The sequence below is a fragment of the Lithobates pipiens genome, unplaced genomic scaffold (assembly GCF_037356315.1).
Source record: "Lithobates pipiens isolate NorthernLeopardFrog02 unplaced genomic scaffold, aLitPip1_a1.2 Scaffold_19, whole genome shotgun sequence".
NCBI classification, from domain to species: Eukaryota; Metazoa; Chordata; class Amphibia; order Anura; family Ranidae; genus Lithobates; species Lithobates pipiens.
Genome location: NW_027507764.1, coordinates 193,582,669 through 193,606,525, shown reverse-complemented (window position 1 = coordinate 193,606,525; position 23,857 = coordinate 193,582,669). Strand labels below are relative to the sequence as shown.

The following is a 23,857-nucleotide window of genomic DNA, read 5'->3' as shown; positions in this document are numbered from 1 at the left end:
TCTTCCAGGGTTGCTCCCCAGCCCAAAGGGCTGGCATCTGTTACCACCTTCCAGGTAACTGGTAGAAAGGCTCTTCCTTTTGAAGATTCTTGGATATCAACCATCAATTTGGGCTCTGATGCACTTTGGCAGATAAACGCAACGAGAAGTCCAGAGTTTGGATGTTCTTGCTGCAAGTTGCGTTTTGCCGCAGTCTTGAATGGAACTGCGCATAAGGAACGGCCTTGAAAAGCCACCATCTTTCCTAATAAACACATGCAAAGATAAATAGAAGGATTCTTCTTTGTTTTGACACACCGAATCAGTTCCTTCAAGGAACCGATTCTTTCCTGGGGTAAAAATACCCTTTAGTGGACTGTATCTATGATCAGCCCTAAGCGTTGCAATCTCTTTGATGGTTTTAAGGAGGATCTTACTAGGTTGAGGATCCAACTCAAGTATTCCAGGTAACTGGCTGCCAGACCTTGGCTTAACTGGGTTAACGATTGACCTATCAAGAGTAGATTGTCAAAGTAGGCTAGTATCGTTATACTTTGAGCCCTTAATCTGGCTAAAGGCGGGGCCAGGATCTTTATACACAATAGAGGTGCAGTAGCAAGCCCGAAAAGGTAGAGTTACAAACTGGAAATTAAGATTTTCTACCTTGAAGTGTAGAAATTTCTGGTGACCGGGGTAGATCGGCACATGGAGAAAAGTATCCTTGATGTGGACAGACACCAGAAGTTCTCCCCCATATGTTTGGCCCGGCCAACAAATGTTGTGATGATTTGGATCTGGGATCCCAGGAGTTTATGTTCCAGCTAGCCCCCAGTAAGTGTTTTAAAAAATATACTAATTGTACCAACTCCCAAGCAGTACCCCTTATCAATGGGCACTAGCACCGGTCTGTTTAACCCCAATTGTATTATCGTCTTTTTCTACAGGAGACACAGGCATGGGTGGTTAAGCCTTATCACGCTCCCACTCCTGGCCTGTGGTCTTTTTGGCTACATACTGGGGTCATATATTACCATCACTTCCCTTAGTGGGTTTGTTTCCCCTGAGATCCATTTAGTTTATTAACATCATAATCAGGTAGATGCTGCTTATCTCTATTCACCTCACTTTATATTTGTTCACTTATTTTCATTTTCATCACACTGCAATTCCTCCCGTTTCTCTACCTGGTTTCCAAACATCCCCCTTTTCATTTCACCACTTCAACATCACTTCCTCTCACCACTCAACCCTTTCCTCACTTTAACTTGAACTCCTCCTCAACGTCTTTTTTCACTTGTTTTCACATGTATTGCGCACATGCACATTTTCCCATTCCCTTTTTTTTCTTGGGACTTTCACTCATGTTTTTATTCACTTCAGTTTCACGCACTTCACAATTTTTCCATGATAAGCTCACCCTATACTTATGATCTTTACCTTATTTACCCAGATTCCAGTCATCATACCTTGTAGCTCCCCCGAGTTGCGGCGGGGGACCACTTTTTAGGTGGTAGCAGTTTACGCTTGATGTCCGCTGAAGCATAGGTAAGCAGCTGTGCTCTCTCCCCATTTTTACTCCGAAAGATTTTTTCAAATATGATGCTGTATGATAACCCTTTACCTTTCTATTTGCCGACTATTACATTGTCTTTTTAATTTTATCACAGATAACCACCTGATGAAGAGGCCTACGTCCACGAAACTAGTCGAGGAAGATTATATCTGTGATCAACTGTCTCATTGTGAACACCCATTGGTGACATACTGTGTATAGCTATGATGTCTTAGCTGTAAACAATGAATTGTTTTCTGGCATCAATAAAATATTTTATAATTTTTATATAGTTATTTGCTTTTTTTTTTATTGTACTGCGATAGTCCAACTGCCCCCTACTTTTATGGTAGCCTAGTTGGGGATTAGGCTCCCAATTTCTATATCATTTGATTTTGGATGATGGTACAAGTCCCTACCCATTCTTATTTTTGTATTATTTTATAAGAGGCCATATCTATTTTCTTACAAAACATGATCGTGAGCAAGCTCATCCAAGTCATCTGTCACATATACAGTAGCAATCGCCTGTTTGAATGCTAAAGCAGCAAGGGCCAGGGCCGCATTCGCAGACCAAGAGTTGCAGATGAGAATTGAAAAGGCTCACCTTGATGCAGAAAGGGTGAGGCCGGATCATGAGAGTGAACACATGGAGCAAGAGAGCATACGTATGGAGCAAGGGAGAGAACGAAAAAAGTACGCCTAGAGGCTGAACTAGCTCAGCAAGAGGCATCTCTAAAAATGCAGCAGGCTATCCTAGAAGCTAACATGGAGAGGCTGGCAGTGGAACGAGACACTGCTGCTGCCATTGCAGAAGCAGAGGCATTAGAAGAAGCTGCCTATGGTGAGTAAAGAGCAGGTAGCAGCATACTAGGTCCAGATGAGGACCACCAAGATCCCATGCAGAGCACTTCAGATTTTGTATACCAGCACTCTAAGCTAAGCAGTACTCCACAGCAAGAAATCAAATATAATGTCAGTGAGTCAAATCAAGCAAGGCCAACCTTGAACCCCAGTGCTACAAGCAAGAAAAATCTGATTGAGATCTAGGTTATCCAGCTCCAACCAAACCTTCTACTCGGCAAGGTAGTCAGCCTTCATACAAGCATTAAACACCTCCTTTCACTCCAAGGGAATATGAAACAAGCTGGTACAAGCCGCCAACCTTATGCATGTATTACCACACCAGACCACAATACTCCAGCAGCCTACCCCAATGCTAATCAGGCCACTGTAGACCTTGCCAGTTTCCTTGCAAAATGTGAGTTAGTTACCCAAGGACTTGTCAAATTCAGTGATCGCCCCCAGCATTACAGAGCATGGTGATCTTCTTTCCACAGTACCATCAAATGGCTAGATCTATCCAACAGGGAACAGATAAATCTCTTTGTAAAGTGGCGTGGCAACGATTATGCTGAGCATGCCAAGAGAATCAGAGACAAACATAAACCGGGCCGCCGCTATCTTCTTCCAGCTTGGTGGCGGCGACGAAGAAAGCCGGGCTCCTCCGCTAGTAAAAGAACTAGCAGAAGATAGTGGAGGAGTCTGGCGAGAAGATGCCCCTAAGACAGAAGACCACCGGAGCTGTGCAATAAATTATTTTAAAAACATGTGTTGTGTTTTTTTCTTTACACCTTTTTTTCACCAGGGGAATGGGTAGGGGTACATGGCCGAGATCTGGGGGCCCCCTTATTAAAGGGGGCTCCTGGATTCTGATAAGCCCCCCACCCGCAGACCCCGACAACCAACAGCCAGGGTTGTCGGGAAGAGGCCTTTGTCTTCATCAACATGGGGACAAGGTGCTTCCCCAAAGCACCTCCCCATATTGAGGGCACGCGGCCTGGTACGGCTCAGGAGGGAGGCGCTCGCTCGTCCCCACTGGCCGGGCTGCATGCTCGGATAAGGGTCTGATATGGATTTTGGGTGTGACCCACACACCGTTTTTTCTGCGTAGGGCTTCCGCTTTAAGTCCATACCATAAGATTGGGCCAGCGAGGTGTCAATCTCGCCGATGGAGGCGGCGACATTGATCTCCTTCACTAGTCTCCTCTATCTGGAGCCGCGTTCAAAATGAACAGACTTTTCTCCATGTGTGGGCAAGTCCGTTCATTTCAAAAGTCCGGCGGACTCCCGCCATAGTCTGGTGGTTTGTTCGCCGGACCTGGTCCGCCAAAAAAGTCCGGGCAACTTTGTGGAATGTTACAGACAAAAATGGCTAATTTAGCATCTGACGGATGTAGCATGGATCCGCATTTCCCTAATGTTGGACTTGATGTTTTTGGTCCCTGGTCTGTCGCCACCCAGTACACCAAAGGGGGACATTCAAACAGTAAATGCTGGAGAGTCATATTCACTTGCATGTCTACCCGAGCTGTTCATATTCAAGTGATTGAAACAATGGATACTTCAAGTTTCATTAATGCTCTTAGATGTTTCATTGCAATCAATCAGCCCAGTGAAGCTCACTCGCTCTGACAGAGGTTCTAACTTTGTAGGAGCAGTAAATAAACTGCAAATTCCTTCCAACGAGGACACTCCCAGTGTAGAAAGATGCTTGAGTAAGCAAGGCTGCACATGGACTTTCAACTCACCTCATTCTTCTCGCATTGGGAGGTGTTTGGGAAAAGATGATAGGCATAGCCAGCAGAATTCTGGACTCCATCTTCTTGCAAGTGGGAACTGCAAGGCTTACTTATGAATGCATGGTGACCTTTATGGCTAAGATCACAGCCATCATTCATTTCATCCCTTTGACATCAATTTCAAGTGACTCTGAGGATCCAGTGATTCTCACACCTGCTATGTTACTACTATGTTGCTAAAGACTGGCCTTGTTGGTGCTCCAGCTGGAGTGTTTTGTGAAAAAGACCTTTACAAACGTCAGCGGAGACAAGTACAAACCCTTGCCAATACCTTCTGGAGTCATCATCTCTGTAACTCAAAACATGCAACATGTACAATTTTCTAAACGTCACCTATGGAGATTTTTAAGGGTAAAAGTTTGACGCCATTCCACGAGCGGGCGCAATTTTGAAGTGTGACATGTTGGGTATCAATTTACTCGGCGTAACATTATCTTTCACAATATAAAAAAATTGGGCTAATTTTAATGTTGACTTATTTTTTCTTTTAAAAAAGTGTGCTTGTAAGACCGTTGCGCAAATACGGTGTGACAAAAAGTATTGCAATGACCGCCATTTTATTCTCTAGGGTGTTAGAAAAAAAATTATAATGTTTGGGGTTCCGAGTAATTTTCTAGCAAAAAGAAAAACTTGTTTTTAACTTGTAAACACCGTGTCTGAAAAACAGGCTCGGTCCTTAAGTGGTATGGCTTTAATTTGGCTATACATACAACTGAATTCATAAGAATGCATTTTACCATACATCCATCCGAAAACAAATAGAAAATGAATATGCTGTTTTGTTCCTCCACATAAAACAAAAAAAAGAAGAAAGTGAATGATGAATAATTTCTGTGAAATACTTATTGCATGGCCGTGGAATGACATCATTTATCAGTCTTTAGAAAGGCCTTTGCCTATGTTGCCTTTATTTTTATGACTACAAAAAAACAGATCAAATTCTAGTCACCATTCATGTAGAAATCCAAACAATTCCAAAGGACTCACAAACAATTTCTTACGAGTTTATGTGCCTTTATTAATGTTTGCTTTGAAACAAAGTCACCATCCTATACTTCAAGCATATATATTTCCTGATGTTTGTTGTAGCAGTTCTCCAATATAACATTTCAAATCCTAGTGGAGTTGCTTGTTCTCCTAAATATACATATCATAAACTTTGTTATACAAGGCCCAAAAGAAAATATGCTCAGAAAAACTATCTGGAACTGAAGCAAGTGCAAACAAAGCAATGTGACAGCGTTTCATATATGATAAAGTAGAGGTGATGATGTTAATTACATACATTTCTAAGTAGCTCTAGGATTAGCAGTGGGAAGTAAACTGGTGTGTGAAAGAAGCATGACATGTAATCCAGAGCAGCTGTCTAATTTAGCAGCCAGGGAAAAACGACTCATTCTTCACAGACACATAATTATTCCTCTCGATATGAACTGACCTAGAACTTGTCATCTCAAATAAGTCAGAAGAATAAATCCTCTTATTTTTACAATCTTTGCAGCTTAATGCAGTAAATATGTTTTGAAAAATGATTCATGTGCAGGATGGTTTTGGAAAAGTGCTACATGATAGGGTAATAGCATCAGTACAATCCCGGATCTGAACAATTCCACTTATTAAACATGAATGAATTTACATTAGAGCTGAGAGGTTTCTAGAAAATAAGTCTTTTCTTTTTAAAGCTAGTACTAGATTTTTGACAATGTTCAGCTGTGTTCAGGCTATAGGCTAAAGCGGGTGTCCAACCTGGGGCCCACGGGCCACTTGTGTCCCAAGATGGCTATTATCAGTATATGGGATTTATACGCCAACAGTTTATAATGTAGAGGGGGGTCAGTATAATTACAATAAAGTTCAATACAGAAGAAATAGGAGGACCCTGCTCATGGAGCTTACAAACTAAAGGGAGGGGGGAAGTGGTACAAAAGGTAATAGCTTTGGGGATGATCTGATGGAGGTGACTTGTGACTATGAATGCGTCCAACACAAAATTGTAAATGTACTTAAAAATGTTGATTTTCGGGAAGGGTTTTTTTTTTTTAAATGAGTGTCTTAACCACTTAAAGAGGAGCTGCACAAAAAAAAAATATTAAAAGCCAGCAGCTACTAATATTGCAGCTGCTGACTTTTAATAATATCACACTTACCTGTCCCAGGTTCCAGCGATGTCGGCGGCAGATGACGAGCGATCGCTCGTCTCGCTGCAGCCACCGCCGCCATCCTCTGTCAGGGAATCGGGAAGTGAAGCAAGAGGGCTTCACTGCCCGGTTCCCTACTGCGCATGCGCGAGTCGCGCTGCGCTGGTTCCCCGCTGTGTCTCTGGGAACTGTGTGTTTCCCAGAACACAACGGGGGGGCGGAGCCATGCGGCGATGGGCGGAGCCATGCGACGGTCTGGCCGGAAGTGGGTGCAGTTACCTGGATTATCCAGGTAACTGCACCCCCCTCCCCCCCGAAAGGTGCCAATTGTGGCACCGGAGGGGGGGAGGGATAATACTAGCGGAACTTCCCCTTTAGGGTGAAGAACCGCTTTAAGGACCAGGCCTCTTTTTCGGACTTGGTGTTTCCATGTTTAAAACTGTTTTTTTTGCTAGAAAATTACTTAGAACCCCCAAACATTTTATATTGTTTTTTTTCTAACACCCTAGAGAATAAAATGGCGGTCATTGAAATACTTTTTTTGGAAAAAATTCACTTTTTTGAATAAAAAAATAAGACAACAGTAAAATTAGCCCAATTTTTTTTTATACTGTGAAAGATAATGGTATGCCGAGTAAATTGATACCCAACATGTCACGCTTCAAAATTGCGCCCGCTCGTGGAATGGCGTCAAACTTTTAGCTTCAAAAATCTCCATAAGCGACATTTAAAAAATTCTACAGGTTGCATTTTTTGCGTTACAGAGGAGGTCTAGGGCTAGAATTATTGCTCTCGCTCTACCGATCGCGGCGATACCTCACATATGTGGTTTGACCACCGTTTTCATATGCGGGCGCTACTCACGTATGCGCTCGCTTCTGTGCGCAAGCTCGTCGTAACGGGGTGTTTTTAAAAAAATTTTATTTTTTTTTCTTATTTATTTTAATTTATTTTATTTATTTTTACACTTTTTAAAAAAAATAAATAAAATGGATCACTTTTATTCCTATTACAAGGAATATAAACATCCCTTGTAATAGAAAAAAGCATGACAGGTCCTCTTAAATATGAGATCTGGGGTCAAAAGGTCCTCAGATCTCATATTTGGGCTAAAATGCAACAAAAAAAATAAAATAAAAATCTGACATTTAAAAAAAATATATACCTTTAAGAGGTATGGGCGGAAGTGACGTTTTGACGTCGCTTCCGCCCTCCTATGGTATAGAGACGAGTGGGGGCCATCTTAGCCTCACTTGTCTCTATGCCCAGCAGACGGAAGGACCCGATCGCTCTCCGCCGCTACCGACGGCTCCGGTAAGCGGCGGAAGGTGTGGGAGGGCGGCGGGAGGGGGGGTGGCACCTCCCCTCTCCCGCCGCCGATAGCGGTGATCTCGCAGCGAATCCACCGCGGAGACCACCGTTATCGTACAGCCGACCGCCGCCTGAAGAGATGGATATCTCGGTTGTGGCAGCAGCTGCTGCCGTTACCGAGATATCCCTCTTCAAAAATAGGACGTACATCGTCGTGCGGCGGTCGGCAAGTGGTTAATTGGACTTTTATATGTTTTATCTTCTCAAAGAAAAATCTTCTACTCTTCACTATCACATCTTATTTACGTCATCAGTTTTTGACTATGCCTTCTTTAGTGAGCAACTATTTTCACGGATTAAGCACACGAAGGGCAAAATTAAAACCAAAATATCGGATGAGCACCTGAGAATTGCTAATACAGCCATTGAACCAGATATTAATGCGGTCATTTATCAAAAACAGCCATAGCACTAGTTTTACTTTTATAATAAAAAATATATAGTTTTATTACATATCTGCATCAGTGATCATTAACTTGTGATCTGCCCAACTATTCCTGCTCATTAGCTATCCTTATTGTTAGTGTATTTTATGTGTGGCCCAAGACTATTCCTCTTCTTCCAATGAGGCCGAGGAAGATCAAAAGGTTGGACACCCCTGGGCTAAAGTGCAGCAGAGAACCTTCTACACTTGTTTGCTTGCTTTCGTCATTCATACATGAAAGTTTACTTTCACGAAAATGGGAGGATGAACCTGATAGCAATGGCTTATTATGGGGAACAATAGCAGTCATGACATGTTTTCTAACCTAATTGAAGTTACCCTGACAATGAACATCAGGTGGCAGAAACAGGCACCCACAGACATGAGATCAAAATCAGGAAACTGTCACAGAAGTGAAAGCATAAAATCAGGGTTCACAAACACAAGAAGGGGCCACATACGAGGGTACCAGCGGGGGTACTAACAGATATCCACACCGGGCCATCCCCACAGGACCAAATAGGTACTAGCAATGTCCTCAACCTCTCTGAAAGGACATTTTCTCCTGAAGAGACCTCTTTGCTTTCTAAAGGTCTAAGCTTTTGTCCACAAAGCCACTTTTATATGTTTGAGACTATCCTGGACATTACCAAATTTATTAGAAACCTGACGATCAAAAAGCATTATTATGAGGATGGTATGGAATTTTGTGTTTCAGGCGAGTCTCCCACTGCACATAGCGCTATGGAGAAACCTATCCAGTACTCGTTCAAGGAGCTGTGTGCTTTGGGAGATTTAGAGGATCTGTCATGTGAGGGCAATATGGGTGTCTCTGATGAAATCGTTTTTTTCTGGTAATTCTTCAGATTGTTTTAAAAAGAGTTCTGACTTCTATCCTATTGATGCACGCTGTCCTGAGATGGATACATTTCAAAAAATAATTGAGAGAAATCTTACTGCATTATCATTACAATCATCAGCAGACACGTGCACCTATTGGGATAATCTCTCATATAAGGAAATAAAAGCCCTTAAAAGTTTGGCGAATTACACATCCATTGTGATAAAGAATTCTGACAAAAGGAGGTATAGTAGTGGTTATCAGTATTGACACATATAGACTAGAGGCGGAGAGACAGCTTTCTGACAGTGACACTTAAAGTTAAAGGTGACCCTACAAAGAAATATAAGATATTGTTGACCTCTTTAGTCAATGATGGGGTCTGTTTAGGTATTTTAGAAAGGAAAGCAGCATTGAACTTGATTCCTGATCACCCTATAGCACCTATTTTTCACCATTTGCCCAAAACTCATAATGGACTCGATTCATTGCATGAGAGACCTATTATTTCAGTTATTGGTTCCCTTAATGGTAAATTGGGCCAGTGGTCATATGGTGTTTTACAATGTTTAGTGTGCAAACTTCCCAGTCATCTTAAAAAAAAAATACTAAATATTGCAGATGATACTAAATGGGATGATCAGTCTATTTGGATCACCTGCGACGTCTCTAGCCTTTACTCTAGTATCCCTCATGACCAAGCACTAGAAGCTGTCAATTTCTATGTTGTACGTGATTCCACCTGTAGCCTTGAAAGGAGATTATTTTGGATGTTTTGCAATATTTATTAAAACACAATTTCTCCTTCAATGGAGAATGGTTTCTCCAGAAATGTGGAGCTGCTGTGAGGGAAAAAAAGAAAAATTTAGCCCTCACTGGTGAATTTATATATGGGATGGTAGAAACGCCGCCATATATGGAACAGACAACCCCTATAGACCTTTTATTAGAACTTAGAAAGGTAGTTTTGTACACCCCCAAAAAATTTGGGACTTTAAATTGGCAAAGACACTAGAAATTGATTCAAATATTAAAAATGTATTATACACATGACTTAAAGATTCTATAAAAAAATCATCTTGACATGATGAGTGTAGAAACAGACATAAACAAAGATATTATTGCTAAAAAATGAAAATAAAAAATAATGAATAACAAAAAACACAAAATGTATTATCTTGCAATAGATTGTATGGTACATATATATAATAGGTATCAATCCATTGTCCTTTAGTACTTTCTGGTGTCTGAGATCAGGGATAAGTCCTAGTGATACCCAACACATTTCAGGTTTTAAATTCCTTTCATCAGGGATAATTTATATAGGAGGATTTGTATTTAAAAGTGGAGTGAGTAGCCTCACATTCAGGCAAAGGTGGCGATATTGCAGCAAGAACAATAGATGGCGTTTATTAGAACTTTTTTTGCTATATCAATGATTTGATCTTCATCATGGCTGCAGGTTTTGGTCAAGTTGATAATTTTTTAAAAGTATCTCAATCACAATAATATGAACCTGCAATTCACAGAACATTGTGACAGGAATGAAACCAATTTCCTGGATGTTCACTTATGTGGTAGAGATACATCCATACATACCAGCTTATACAGAAAGCCTCTTTCTGGCTTGTTTCTCACTTTTTACAAAAGGGGTTATCCCAGGTATACATTGGATAGGGCTGTGTCAATTGCTAACTCCAAAAATAAAAGCGATCTTCTAAAAAAGACTCACCATCGTGATAGTAGAGGCAAGACAAGACAGTTTAAGCACTTGCCGACCGCCCGCCGTCGTCAGCTAGCTGCTATAACCCCAGTATCCTCAGGCGGCCGGCTTTCAGATAAAAGTGGTCTCTGTGGCAGATTCGCCATAAAATCACTTTTATCGGTGGCAGGAGAGGGACCCCCCTCCCGTCGCGCTCCGCTGCCCTCTGCCACTTACCGAAGCTGTTGGTAGCGGGGGAGGTGATCGGATCCTTCTCCCTGTGTGGTATGGAGCTGAGTGAGGGGAAGATGGCCCCCACCCGGCTCCATACCATTGTAGGGCGGAAGTGACATCAAAATGTCTCTTCCGCACAAAGCCCTTAAAGGGACATTTTTTTTTTTTTCCAAACAACATTTTTTTTTTTATTAATTTCAATGAGATTGGAGGCCTTTTTGACCCCAGATCTCATATTTAAGAGGTCCTGTCATGTTTTTTTTTCTAAAACAACAGTGTAAAAATGTAACTCTGCATGACTGTCTGGCTTATGACAATAAAGACTTTATTCAGCAAGTATCCTTTTTGCTCATGTGCGACCATTTCTTCTTCCTTTTGTCGTATGTTGTCACCTGCCGATTTAGGGACTATGGCCACTCAGGCCAAAGTGTGTAAGCATCAGAGCAAGGACTTTTGACAGAGAAGAGAGGCAGTGATAGAACGCAGAATAGTACGTAAACTCCATTGCACGGATTTGCTATCAGGAGGCAATGTCAGTTTACCACGTATTAACAAGACAATGCAATAGTTTGCCTTTCCCTTGATCACTCATTTTACAATGCCCTTGTTCAGGTGCAAAGAGGGGACTTGGCTGAGCGTTTTAGAAAATGCAGTGTGCTGCGTGATAACAACAAGACCAAACTTCCTAATAGACCAAAAGGAGACATTTGGCTAAGCAACACTTTTTTTACATTTTTGCAAAACAGATGAACTGCTTACAGTGGTATGAATTTACACATACGCTTTTGGACTCCCTCTCATTTAACAAAGGAGTTAAGAAAAACCTGAAAAACATGGGAAATATGTTTTATATATATATATATATATATTTATATATAATCCCGACCATAACAAATAAAGAACATATGTACAAAAGCATTATACTTTGCCGTTACAGGAAGAAAAAAAAAAAGTTACTCCTACAGAGTGTTTGAAGGATCACCTTTTTGTCTCCATCACCAGTAGGTAGGGGCCCGTGCTACCCTATCATGAAATCATGGATACTCAAAGTTGTTTACCAATAGAAATCACATTTGAAATTATGTGAAATAAACTAGGGCACATTCTCCTTTTAAAGACACTATACAGAATATAAGAAAGATAGTGAATTGAAATACAATTTTACACTGGCTTACACAGATGTCTAACATTTATAAACCTCAATTATTCACTTGAGAGAAGTAAAAGATCTGAATCATTTTTAGACTAGGATGGTTCATTACATTTTTATTGCAGTCCGTAAGAATGTTATACTGGAAGTGGGCTTTTATTTTTCCATTTGAAGATGATTTTTTATATCCAAATGCAAGAAAAATCAAGAGGGACTCATTTTTTCTGAGTTTTGTGGCCATATAGGGGCCTCTTGGAACCTTTGTTTACAATGGTGTCTTTTATCTATGACAGATACTTTTTTATGGAAGAGATATAGAAACAATATATATTTTATTATTTGCTCAGGGAATCAATCACATGTCATATGTATCCGTTCCATTCCAGTAATTTTATGTGCAACTGGTGGCACAGAAAAGAACCCAACAAAAAGGTTCCATTAAAAGTTAAGTCCATCTCAGTGAATTATACTTAGGGTTTATAAGGGCATAAGAGACCCAAACTATTTATTTTGCAAATAAAACTACTACCCCCACCCCTCTATTTCCATATTCATCCTTTGGTAGAATATTTATAGTTCACACCTGAATATATTTCATATTCAACCAAATAGCTAATTTTCTGTTCATACTGATGCCCAGCAACATCCCTCGTGCTAATGTAAATACAAGTTTTTATTAATTCAGACCAAGCTTTAAAACAAAACAGTGGTGAGAACATGTATTTAAAGATCGGTCTATAAATAGTAGAGGACTTCAGGTGCCTGCTTGCAGCATCCTATCATCTGCTTACCTCCTCTGCACCCATGGGACCTCAACAAGTACTGAGCAGCCTTCTGGTCATTAGTTGTGGTCCTGTGCCCTCACACCATTGGTTGGTGTAGCAGCCCCTCACAGTAGTGCATTGCATGAGGCGCTCTGATGCTTTTTTTTTTTTTTTTTTAACAAGGTTGGTCTTTAATGGAAAAATGAAGTACAGGACATTGTCAATCACAAACAGAGCAAGAGCATATTACAGTAGAGACATAGTGGAATAACCACATAAATGCATTCGTCAATATATATATATATATATATATATATATATATATATATATATATATATATATATATATATATATATATATAAGCAGTGGGTCGTTGGAGGTATATACTCTCCAGGGTGGGGGGGGGGGGACAGCAACGCAATATTTTAATAGGAGAAACGGGGAGCCAGAGGGGGGACAGATCACATCTATACTTAGACCACATTACTTCATGAGCCAGGGGTATAGTAGTACCACATGTAGGCACTCACATAGGGTCAGTCCACAGCTGCCATACCCTCGCAAACTTCTGAGGACAACCTCTACTCATGTAAGTCAGCTTATACATTGGCAGAATGTCATTGATTGACCAGTGTAGGAGGCAAGGGGGAAGTCGATTTGAGCAAGATCTCCCTTTTGGCATAGAATAGCAACAATGAGAGTAGTAATTTTGTGTACCGAGGCCTCTGTTCATCATCGTGTATACCTAGTAGTGCCAACTCTGCCATTAAGGGTATCTCCAGCTGGAGACGCTCATTAATGGATTCCACAATGGCAGACCAATAACGGGAGAGCCTAGGACATGCCCAAAACATATGAATATAGGTACCTTTGGGAGACTGGCATCTCGGACAGTTTGGAGACCTCTGTGGGTAGATTCTGTGCAGTCTCTGAGACGTGAAGTAAATTCTGTGTATAAATTTGGTTTGTATTAAATTTATCCCTAGAGGAAATTACCAGCCGGGAGCCCTTGTCAAAACACTCCTCCCAAGTTTCTCTATCCAGAGTCGGGATGTCCATCTTCCACTTGTCCCACAGTGCGTCTATTCTGGGTCACTCCTTTCGGAGCAATGTCAGGTATAGTGCAGAAAGGGGTTTATCTAGTGATTCCTGGGCTAGCAAATCTTCAACTACATCTGCTCTGAGGTCAGGTGGCATCGGGAACTGTGCAGGGAAGACAGTTGTACCAGAAGCTGGTAGTACCAGAAGAGCATCCCCGCGGGCATACCATGTCTGCCTGCAAGGTCCCAAAACGGAACAAGGGCCCCAGCAGGGACAATATCCTTCAGCAACTTAATTCTATATTGGGCCCACAGTTGCGGATCGGGGATTGTCCTAAAATGGAGGAGATTTGGGTTTCCCCATAGTGGACAATAGGGGGGCCGCCAGTTGGAAGTCAGGAACCACCTTCTAGCCACCCCTCATATCTGTATAGTAACCCTTGTGGGACTCCGTAGGGAGGGGTTTGAAGAGACTCTGCGATACACCAGGTTACTCAGCTCTGCGAGGGAGCCTGCAATGGCCGCCTCCAGGCAGACCGCCGCATTGGCCCTAGACTGTTCAATCCACCCCCTGACTGTAACCAACCGGGCTGCCCAATAGTACACCAACAGGTTAGGCAGAGCCAGGCCACCGCAACCAACCAGTATATGAAGGGTAGTTCTGGCCATCCAAGGAGAAGAGCCCCGCCACAGAAAAGAGCCAATGCAGCCATCTAAGTCCCTAAAAAAGGCCTGGGATAGCCACACAGGACAGTTCCTAAAAATATAGGTAAACTTGGGTAGGTAGACCATTTTTAAAATATTAATGCGCCCTAATAAATTGAGGGGGAGATTAGCCCATCTGGAGCAGTGGTCTACTGGCACGCTACTATGGGGTGAAGATTCAGGCATTGGAATGATTGAGGGTCACGCAAAATCCTTAGCCCTAGATATGTGAATTCTTCCACCCATCTCAGCGCTGACTGGGACGCAGAATTTTGGGCCTGTGCATCCAGAGGGAAAAGGTTTGATTTGGACCAATTAATATGGATCCCTGAGAATCGCCCAAACTCCTCAAAAGCTTCCAGGGCAGCCTGAAGTGAAGACTCCACATCCTGCAAATATAACAGGATATCTTCTGCATATAAGGATATTTTCTCCTCCAGAGGGCCCACCCTGAGTCCCACAATGCGGTTGGACTCTGACCAGAGCTGCCAGGGGCTCCAAGGCCAGCGCAAATATGCTGGGTCAGAGCAGGCAGCCCTGACGGGTCCCCCTCAGGAGGAGAAAGGCTACTGAACCCGAGTTGTTCACCCTGATCCTTGCCCTCTGGGCCTTATATAATAAACTCAGCCAGTGGAGGAACCTAGGGCCTAATCTAAATTTCCGTAGCACTGTCCACAGGTACCTCCATTCAACGGAATCAAAAGCCTTCTCTGCATCGAGAGACTATGGCTCTTGTTCCGTCGTTACTATGGTGGGCAGTGGCTAAATTCATAAATAGCTGGAGGATATTAATGTCGGTGCCCTTGCCTGGCATAAACCTGGTCTGATCTATATGGACGAGGTCCTCTATTGCCCTGCTGAGCCTAAGGGCCAGTATTTTTGCCACTAATTTGGCATCCGCATTAATCAGAGAGATAGGCCAGTAAGGGGCACATTCTTCTGGATTCTTGCCGGGTTTGGACACCAATATCACAATCGCATCAGATAACGACTTCGGTAAGGAGTTCAACATGAAGAATTGCTTTAGGAGTGATGTGAATCTAGGGGCCAAAAATTCCTCTTAGACGGAATAAAATTCAATGGGTATGCCATCTGGCCCTGGGGCTTTTCCTGATTGCATAGAACCTAAGGCCTCTTGTACTTCCTCCAGGGAGATATCCTCATCTAGCTCCGTGCACTTCTCTGCCTCTAAGGTGGGAAGTGTGAACTGGTCTAGATAATGGAGCAATTGGGAGTCATCAATGTTCGCCATGTAGGCGTACAGAGTCTGGTAAAATTCGAGGAACCTTGCACTTATATCTGCAGGAGCAAACAACAGTCCACCATCCCGGTCCCTCAGCCTGGCTACTTGGGACACATTATGCTACCCCGTGGCTAACCAGGCCAGCAGTCTACCGTTCTTGTCACCAAACTCGAACACCCGCTGGGCACTATCCGGCATGGATTTTTTGGTGAGTTCAACCCTGAGCAATGATAAATCCCTCAAGGTATCCTGCCAGGGACCATAGTGAACCCGATAAGGACACCGCATATATAGCCTCCCTCAACCTCGCCTGCTCCTCTAAGTGCTTCAGAGACAGCCCAGACCTTCTCTTTTTGACGGCTATGCGGGTCATATATTCACCTCTAAGCCAAGATTTAAAGGTGTCCCAAACCACCAGAGGGCCAGCGGGGTCCTCATTGTTTAGCCAAAAGTTGCGCACAGCTTCTGGTAACTTTTCCTGAATCTCAGGGTTCATAATCCAGTATTTGGATAAGCGCCATGACCTCTCGCCCTCCACATGAGAGAGCCAGTTGCTAACAGACACTGGAGCATGATCCGAGATGCCTTGCGAGAGGATCTTGGCAGAGATCACCCTTCGTACAGGGCCAGGGCTCTGATGCTTTAAAGTGGGAAGTACATGTATACGTCTGAATAGCCACAGTGGTGTAGTGGTTAGCACTCTCGCCTAGCAGTAAGAAGGGTCACTGGTTGAATCCCAACCATGACACTACCTGCCTGGAGTTTGCATGTTCTCCCTGTGCCTGTGTGGGTTTCCTCCGGGTACTCCGGTTTCCTCCCACAATCCAAAGACATGCAGGTAGGTTAATTGGCTTCTGTCCAATATTGGCCCTAGTATATGAATGGGGACCTTGGATTGTGGGCTCCTTGAGGGTAGCAATGGATGTGAGTGTGCAATGTACAGGGATAGGGACCATTGTAGACACTCTCTCAGGTTGCCTGGATGGACTGGTGTCTTTATTCAACCTTACTAACTATGAAACTATGAAACAAAACACTCTAAATTGCAATTATTTGGGTCATATCTGTTGCCATGCAAAGTCTCATCTATGAGGGTCCTTGTTTGCATTAGAACTGTTTCTCTCCCCACACAAGTCTATGGCCTCATGCACATGGCACTGAAAATGAAGAGTTTAGATCCAAATGGATTTTTTAGTTTACAGTTCTAAGCACAGCTACATTGCAAGTGCACACAGAGCATTTATCTCTGTTTACTGGAGCAGTTTTCAGAGACATAAAAACTTTAAATCCAGAGTGCGTTAAGGGAAGAGTAGTTTGGCATATTTTATGCATGTATGTGCGTAAGCATGCATACATTCTTTACAGTGGTATAGGTTTCTAAACACTGTTTGCTCATATACATGTATCTTTATGAGAAGCCCGAGATGATGAGGGTAGCCTTTTGTGCAATTTCTGCTAGGGCAATGGAAGGTGGCAGGGTCCAGGAAGCTGGAACAGTGGATTTGAACTTTGGAGTGCCACGGTAGTTATGAGGTCACCCCAACTTCACCCAGAGCCATAGCTAGCAGAGTACAGCATCAGTAAGAGAGAGCTGAGTTCAGTAACCGCCAGACAGGAAGGCACCAAATCCAGAGGAGGATCAAGGTCACAGATGAGCAGAGGTATAAGGTAAACCGGATTCCCAGCACCAGAAAACCAGTTTGGGCTTCTGCTCATATTCATGCTCATTGCTCACATGATCACACCTCTAGGCAAAAAGGCAATGTTAAATGTAGTATCCGGTTCATCATGCTCGCGTCCGGGAACACATTTCGCATACAGTATGCCTCTGTCACTGTACCATCCGTGACACAGCAGTATACGTGAAACATTGTGCACTTTGATTTGGGGTGCTTTTACCATTACACCAGCCAACAGATTGTTCTCTTTTTTTTACAATTTTTAAATCAAATAAAATTGTAATTTCACTCTTACTCTCTAGTTTTGTTATTTGTTTATTAGCATAACTTTGGGCCCACCTGGGGGGTGGGGTTCTTTTTTTGTCTACAACTGCATTGTGGGAGAATGGAGAAAATACATGCTCCTCCATACCTTGAAGTACAAGGTATTTCTCTTTACCTCATGTAGGAAAACGTAGCAGTGGGGGAGCAACAGGCAGGCAAATACTGCCTGGGGACGGGGCCTTTAAGTGAGCCTGTTGCTTTACCCCGCAAAGACAAAATATAGGTTAACTCTAAAAATATAACTGCATGCATGCAGATTCAGAAGCATAAAAATGTGGTTTCTAAACAGAGCAAATGATTGTCATTGGCTGTGCCATCTTTGACAATGAAATTAAACTAAAAAAATAAACCACTTTGTATACCATTACATATAGAAAAAAAATTAAGAAATCTGAATGACAGTAAGTCCCCTACATATAAATGTTTAACTTGCAAACTTTCAAAGATGCGAACATATGTTTGCATGCCCAATGGTATAAAGTTGGGTACACATGCTTTTTTTTTAGCTCAACCAAGAGAGCTGAACAAAACAAAAAAAAAAAAAGCTGACAGATTGCTATACCAGTACAAGCAATGTGGGTGCAGCGATCTCCCCTGCTGTGCTATTGTGTTGTAACAGGGGGACTCACACCACCAGAACACACTGATCAGCGCTGATCCTTGTTGGACTTACAAACAAGTTGGAATTAGTAAGAAGATCCCAGAACAGAACACGTTCTTAAGTAGGGGACTTACTTTACCTGTAAATGCCTTTAAGGCTCCATGCACACTGGAGCTCATAAACTGCAGTTTATTGGAGTTTTGGCATTTTTTTTAAAAGCCCATAAACTCCACTCTATGTTAGCCTATGTGTCTATGCACACATGGATGTTTTTTAGCTTTGCAGTGGAGTTTATGGGCTTTTTTCTGAACTCAAAATTTCTGGCATTCAGAAAAAAGCCCATAAACTCCACTGCCAAAAAACGACAAACACGATAAGCGCTCATAACTGCTTATAAACACTCAAACACGCGTTAATTCGTTTTCGGCATTCTATTTTTTCAATGCATTGTGGGAGTTTGGAATGCACTGTGGGATTTTTGAGTGCCCTCTGTGTATTTTTATTGAAAACGCCCATAAATGCTAATGCTAATAAACGCTAGTACAAAACACTGTTAAAAGCAAGTTTTTCAACCAGCGTTTTCTGCCAGCAATCTGAAGTCCAGAAAAAGCTTTTTTGAGCTTCAGTGTGCATGGAGCCTTAATAGAATACATTAATGAACACATGACTTGTATTCATAGACCATGAGTTGTATGTTACTACTTCAAATGATTGGACGCTGGCAAAAACTTATGCTAGGACTGCCTGTAGAATGTCATTGTTATCTGTGGGTCCAAGACCTGAACTTATCAAGAAAGATACTGGCATGGACTATGTCCAAGATTAGACCTAAGAACTCCAGAGATCGTGAGGGCTGGAGAGCAGGCTTTGGAAAGTTGATTATCTACCCAAAGGTTTGGAGGAACTGGATGGTCCTTTAGAAGTTGGTAGACAAGGTCCTGACTTAGCAGGCCATCCAGGTAACCTGTTGCATGAATGGCCTGGGTTCATAGAAGAGCCAGTGGCAGGGCAAGCACTTTCATGAACACTCAGGATACACAGGAGAGCCCAAATGGCAGTGCCAAAAACTGGAAGTGCTGGTCCTCCACAACAAAATGCAGGAAGCATTGGTGTAATGGGAAAATAGGAATATGGAGTTAGGCATCTCCTATGCGAGAAATTCCCCTTGTCTGAAGAAAATCAATGACATGCCTCACTCATTACAGTTGAAATTGTGGTAGACAAAAAATTAACAATTTTAAGTCCAATATTGGACAAATGCCCCTATTTGGTTTTGGGATTGTAAATGGGGTTGAATAGAACACTTAAAACCATTTGTCTAAATGAACAGGTACAACCACCTTGTGCCTAAAGCTGGTGAAAAGAAGTCATTAAATCTGCTGTTTGATCTGAAGCTGTAACAACAACGGCGTAATGCCATTGTTATTACAGATCTGCTGTTTTTTCATTATATAATTGTAAGCACCCACTTGGCCCCTTTTTTAATTAACAAACCTGCTTGTTCATACGTTATTATGCTATGGGAGAGTCTTTATTTTCCCCTACATATACCAGCTGTGTGTGAACATCCATGTTGATAAACTGGGAGCCAGCACTTGGAACACAGGACTAGGAGAGGCACCATTTAACTACCATTGAACCTTGGGAGGCCCCCCAGTCGCATTAACCTTAAAGCCATATACCATCTGCATGAAGGTAAGAGTGTAGAGAGCACTGTGTGGTACACACGAAGATCCCACTTTGGAGATTATTCACTGAAGATATCGAATGAATGCACTTTATGCACGTTTGCACCTTGTCTCCTTTTTTCCTCTTTTATGGATTAGCGGACTACAATCCTATCAATTTTGATAGTCTCCGATTTTGATCGTGATCATCTGGGCTGAATTGACTATCCACCTGTTATTGACTCACTCAGACAAATTATTTAGTAACAGTCATTTTATTTGTCATGCACATTAAAGTAATATGTGCGTTTAGAAATTTTGCACAGGATTATTGGATTTGATTTTTGCACAGGATCATTGGACACCGGTAGACATATTTAGTCACTTTATTATATTGTTCACTAGCATCATTTGCACAGTGATTATATATACAAGCATTATTTGCACAGTGATTATATTTATACCACATGATTGTAATTTAGTTTAATTATTTGATTTGATCACTTTTTATATAATTAATCTATACATGTGTATGGGAAAATCTTTTTAAACTTAGCCAATCTCTTAGTACCCACAGGGGTCTGTTTTGGTTGTAGAGAATCAGGTGCTGTTTGGCAAAGACTAGTATGCATTGCCAAAGTGGAGAGCATTTGGCATGAGGCCATAGTTTGTACCTCATAAGCTTCAGGGGAAGGAAAGTCTTCTATTGCCTCCGGTACAAAATCAATGTTCATAACACTTTCCTCCATATCTTCAATTAAAAAAAGGTTTAGGGAGAAAAGATGGGTAGCGCTTTTTGCAACCAAAAGGTGCAGAAAACCAAAGTGCTGAAATATTAATATTAAGTCAAAGATAGTGGCAGAAAAACTGACTTTTGTCAGACAGGCTGCATAGTGCATGTCTGAGAGGGAGCTAAATTCAGACGAGTAGACTGGTATCAGTATAGGACATTACTCTGGGAAAAGGGAACAGCTATGACCGTGATGGATGTTCTGTGTTACCTGCAGTACAGCAGAAGAAAGCATGTTATTCAGGCCTTTAGTGCCAGCTACCTTGCGCTTGTGATCCATCACTGCCAGTAAAGGGGATCCCCAGTGGGGTACTTATGGTTCAGAAACTAAGGAGTTTTGCATGTCCAGAGAGATGCTATAACCCAGGCACTTACTGAGTTCCCGTGGCTGTGTCTCTATAGAAGATGGTTACAGGAATGCAGCAACGTACTGTATGCATTCTTGGTGGAACAGGTGGGTGGAAACATGTCAGCTGGAAAGCCAAGTTTAAAGTTACTCGTACTGAGATGACAATGTGGGAGCATCATCTTTTGTGCGTTTTTTAAACACCACCATTCACTTGCATAGGCTATCCTTTGCTCCCAAAACACCCCAAAGAAGCTCCTTTACCCTTTTAGAAGCCAATTTCTACGTCTTTCAAGCATTTTGTTGAGACAAAACATTTTTTTTAGCACGTTTGGGGTGCCATTAACAATGAATGACACCCTAACGTTTGTTGGCCATCATGGAGCCTTTTTAACATGATCCGGAAATGCAAGTGGCCTAGATGTGAACGGGGCCTTTGTGGCAAAATGGCATGGATTACCACAACAAACTCACAAACATCCACCCTCAAAACTGCACAACATGCTTTGGCCTGTGGATAGTATTGTTGTTAGAAAAGTTTTAAATGTTTATTGTGTGACTATTAGAAAAACAATAGTCCTGAGACTGATTTGTTAAAAAGCTTACTTCTGAGCACATTATTGTATTAACTCATTGTATTGTTTTGTCCTAATTAACTCCATAGTAAGTAGGATGATTAGATTTAACTAAATATGATAGCCTAAGAATGTACAGAACATGGATAGCTAATAAAGGTATCAGTTCGTACCATGACAACGTTATTTATGTTCCCTCAGCCAATAGAAGCATAGAGATGTTATTCTTGTGGGGTATGTGAAGGCGGGACACTTTCTTTTGTTGAGACTTTTTTCCTGCAGCTTGTCCTGTAAGCATGTCTCCCTGTTGTGGGCCACATCAGAAATAAATTGTTTGCTTCTCAAGAACACCTGGAGTTTTTACTGATCACAAGGGAAGTTCCTAACATTTTTGGTCCTTCGAGCCGGAAGCAACACGCTGGTTTTCAGATCAGACTGCCCCGACAAAACTTCAATGAGTATTGGACTTTGAAGCTCACCGAACGCTTAAAAGTCCCCCCAATCAATGTTATTTGGTGAAAAAGGGGCGGGGTGCAAAAAGATCTGGATTCCACTGTCTGTTTCCGAACCTTGTGTGATCCAGTCCAGGTGTTTGAGAGGTAAGATAATTTAAATTATTCTTAATTCTTTCTAAGAGTCTTTTCTTCTCTTTCTCTTTGCTTCTGGTTTAATGTGTTGTAATTGCCGACATTGGTATTGATCGTATAATATCTAGATGATCCAGTGCTCGTAGACAGAGACACTTGGGGACGTTGTCTAAGGTAAAAAATTATGTCGCCCGCTGTCCGGACAGATAACAAAAAGATTTGAGGTATACCGAATGTCAGAGGTTGAATGCCTGACTATTTAAGCGCTGTTTAGTTAAGTGATCTACAAAGAACGCAAGGCTAACTTTCTTCTGTGTGTGTTTACGTTATCTTTGTTCATGTTTAACCCTTTTTGATTCTCTCGATAGTGTGGGGAGTGCTGATGTTTTTTCTCTTGTATTGCTTTGCTCGTTTACATGTTTTTTGTGCTGGTATTTCTCAGAAGATAAGAAGCCTAGGCACTGAACTCTCTCTCCCCCTCCCCCTCCCCTCATGTAAGGATTGCTCCTGCTCCTGCAAGAAGTTGTAAAAGTTAACCCTTGATTAGCTATGACAATACAGAAGGGTTATATTGTAAATATTGAAACTTAGCATAAAAGAAAAAGAAGGTAGATTGCACATTGGAGTAAATAGAATGTTGTAGAATTATCAGGTGGCTTGATGAATGTGAAAAGAAAGAAAAAAAAAAAAAAAAGGCTGAGAATGTTTTCATTGCTATGATGGTCAAGAAGCTGTTTCTCGGAAACAAGAAAATGCAGATTGCCTGACAGAGGTTAATTTGTGCATCTGTGAAAATATTAGGACTTTTGGTGGGAAAGAGTCTGAATAATAGTCTTAAAGTAAATATTTATATTGGATTGGAGTTGATGATGCAATGCTGTTTATATTTGGGTACATTTATAAAGTCAAAAGGCTAAGTTCAAAAAAGGTATGGGTTGTAAATGGCGGAGTATTGGCTTCAGCATGCTAGAATTAGGGTAGAAGGAAGAACAAAGGAAAAATGCCAAGCCCAATTGCCCCTAGTGGACAAAGAGGATGATCTCATCTGCTATACCCAGAGACCACCTCCCTATAATGGTCCTCCCCCTCAGGTGCAAGTAACTGCCCAGAGTAACACCTTCCCTGTGACATCCACCCCTGTCAAAGGAACCGCCTCTGAACAAAACCCCAACTCCACTTCCTCAATTTCTCCAGACAGTAGTTCAGTCCTGGAGATGAACAGATCGATCCTTGAAACATTAACTGACGCCATAACTCATGCACTAGGTGCCCCAGCAGGAGCCAAGAGACTAAGTAAACCTCCTATTAGGTATGGTGTGGAGGACGGTGAGGAACACCCCTGCGCCCCAGCAAATGCACATGGACGGGGGGATCCATTGCCTCCAGAAAGCCCAGACTTAGGAAACAGGTTGACTGCCCTACTGAACAGATGCCAGCTTAGATGGGTACAACGGACTGATTGGCAAAAAATAAATATGACAGTACAAGAAGACAAAGAAAGT

General features: G+C 42.0%; 1 protein-coding gene and 1 long non-coding RNA gene across 3 annotated transcripts in view; one reads left to right on the top strand and one right to left on the bottom strand.

Moving 5' to 3' along the window:
- LOC143998244 (uncharacterized) overlaps window positions 1-1,792 on the top strand; it is a 39,569-nt gene extending 37,777 nt beyond the window's left edge. Inside the window, exons 2-3 of the long non-coding RNA XR_013277803.1 lie at window positions 1,430-1,524; window positions 1,647-1,792. This is a non-coding gene — a long non-coding RNA (uncharacterized LOC143998244). The remainder of the gene's footprint in view (window positions 1-1,429; window positions 1,525-1,646) is intronic.
- The window catches only part of TPK1 (thiamin pyrophosphokinase 1), an 805,392-nt gene that overhangs the window by 718,144 nt on the left and 63,391 nt on the right, over window positions 1-23,857 (bottom strand). The window lies entirely within an intron of this gene.